This window comes from Solanum stenotomum, chromosome 11 (assembly GCF_019186545.1).
Source record: "Solanum stenotomum isolate F172 chromosome 11, ASM1918654v1, whole genome shotgun sequence".
Lineage (NCBI taxonomy): Eukaryota > Viridiplantae > Streptophyta > Magnoliopsida > Solanales > Solanaceae > Solanum > Solanum stenotomum.
Genome location: NC_064292.1, coordinates 11,125,977 through 11,128,920, shown reverse-complemented (window position 1 = coordinate 11,128,920; position 2,944 = coordinate 11,125,977).

Below are 2,944 nucleotides of genomic sequence, written 5' to 3'. Positions count from 1 at the left end.
ACAAGTAAGCACTTAAAATTTTATAAAGTTGAAGAAGTAGACACACGCGTCCTACGGGGAATAACACACGTGGGAGCCACATAAAATATCGCATAGGACGTGAATTATATTGTCACATAGGACGTCAAGTAGGACACAAGTGTCAACTTGTTCAATTCTATACAAGTTTATGTGTCTACTTATGGATATCTAAAATTGAAGGACATGTTAGATGAAACAAATTAAATGACATATTTATATATTATGCCTTTAGAAAAAGTATATTTAAATTCTAAATATTTTTTGCATAAAATTTAACCAAACATGACTTCAACTATAAATTTTTTAAATAAAATAAACAGTATTTTTTCATGATCAAACCACACTAAGAAAGGAAATGATTAAATGCCCTCAAATTTGAATTTTTGGTATGAAAAAATCTCATTAAAAATTATACATTCAAAAATAAAAAAGAATTTTTAAAAAAATTTATCAGCTTGAATGTACATGGTTTTGAAGTAAATCAATAAATGGGGTCCATGTAACTTTGCAATGATTTCTTTTACTCCTCCCAATGTATTGGTACACGTGTGCCCATTAAAATCCACAACTATTGACTTAGTGATGGATTCATTGGGAATTACATAAATTTTGGTTGGTTTTTTTGGAAATTTTAATACTTTATGCACAATGTACACTTAAACTAAGCTTGAAATATTTTTTGTTTGACAAAACTACCCTTGGTCGTCTGGTTGGCTTCATCTTTCTATATAATAGAAATATATAATTATAAAGAAATATCATCAACACTAAACTAAGAATTGATGAAGAAAATTATTGCGCAAACATAGCTTTCACCTCCTTTTTATTATTCTTTATTTTATGATATAGTTTATGTCATTTCAGTTTCTGCTATCTCTCGGTTTTGATACACGTGTTAAACCATACGTGTGTTTGCCTGCCTCCTCTCTGCTACTCCTTGCCAAACTCAACAGAGCAATCATTACTTTAATAAACTTAAAAAATGTAGTTAAACGTTTTGACTTAAATTTATTTCTTACTCTTTCCGTCTCAATTTATTTGATCATGGTATTTTTTTACTTGATACAAAATTTAAAAGAAAAAAATATATTTATATTATTTCATAAATAGTGAAATTGATACTCCTTCAATTTGTTTTTACTTGTTACATTTGGATTTGTCCATTAGAAAATTAAATGACGTGATATTTTTATGACCACAAGATTAAAGGTTATTTTGGTATCATAACTTTAATTTAGAATTACAAAATTGAAAATCCTTTTTTATTTTCTTAAACTCAGTGTTGAGTCAAACTAGATCATTCTTTTTTAAACAGTAATTAATTAGTTTGGAATAGTAATGCACAAGTAAAAGTAAATAGAGAATATAATTTAAAATTAAGTTATCACTAAATATAAAAATATGTCATTTTTATTGAGGTTAATTATAAAGAAAAGTGTGCTACACATAAATTAGGACTAAGGAAATACTTGGAAAAAAATACTTATTTCTTTCCTAAGATTAGTTCAATAGTCTCAAGGTCACCTTTTTATATGACCAACATTACTTGATTCATAGTATTATTGTTGAACAAATGTCTATTTATATATATTAGGTCTCATCATAAAATGAATTCTATGATATGTGTGAACCCCTAAGGATCAATAATTATATATTTTTCATTGATAGAGATATATAAATTTGAGGACCACATGAACATGATACTGAACTAAAAATCCACAATGAAAGGAAGAAGGAAGGGAAGAGGTACACACGTGCATTGTTCTTTGGGAATCTTTTGATAAAACAAGAGGCAATTGAGAGAAAAAGATGAAACAACAAGGCATGGCATGGAGTTTTGGCAAAACCCCATAGTACATGCATGGAACAATAAATACTCAGAAATACCTTACTGACCACCATGCCTTTTTCCTACATCCAACTTTTCTAGTTTCTTGTGTGTCCCTCTTTTTCATCCCTCCTTCCAAAAAACCTACATATAACTCTCTAGGCGTCCACAACATCTATGTTAAAGTCTGATTAATCTAAAATATCTGATTAAGAATAAAAAAATAAGATTATTATCATACCATCACATTTAGAGATTATTAACAATTTAGCATGTATTATATTATTTAAAGCCATAATAATATTGAAAATGTGTATAAATTTATATGTATATATATATTGTACGCTTTGTACTGTTTCGCTTAATTCGAGAGTTTTTCAAAAACATTCTATCTACATCCATCAAATAATATCCTCTTCGTTTATTTTTACTTGTCATAATTTAACTTGACACACTCATTAAGAAAATAATCAATGATATAGGTATTTTACCAAACTATTCCCCATTAAATAATGTCTTAGAAAATGATTTGGAATATAAATATTTAATATTGAGGATAAAACATGGATAAAAATTATTGTTTTTTTTAAATATGTCAAAAGTGACTAGTAAAATAAAAATTTATTTTAGGAATAAGTGACAAGTAAAAGTGAATGAAAAAAATAATAAAATGGGTATATATTCTACCCTTCAGGACTCCAATATTGAAAATTCACTAGCTAGGTGGTTGTTGTTGTTGTATGTTGTTATAAATTTCAACATGAATTAAATGTTGAACTCATAAGAGTGAAAATGCTATGAATCTAATGCTGTAAATTTGAAGAGGTTGAACCCATAAATTTTTCACTCATAATTGGTAGTTGTGGGGTCCACTTTTTGTTATGATGCATTTATTGCCTGCTAGCTATTAATTTTGATGTAGTTTATAGAATTGTTGAGTGGGGAGAGTAGATTTTGAAAATAGAAAAGGGTGTGGACAAGCTGGATGTTTCAGAACAACCTTCATTATGAAACTTGGAAGTCCAGAAAAAAACAAAACAGTGTAGCTATATATTAGGCTTTTTATAAGAAAAAGGTTACATGTATAAATATATG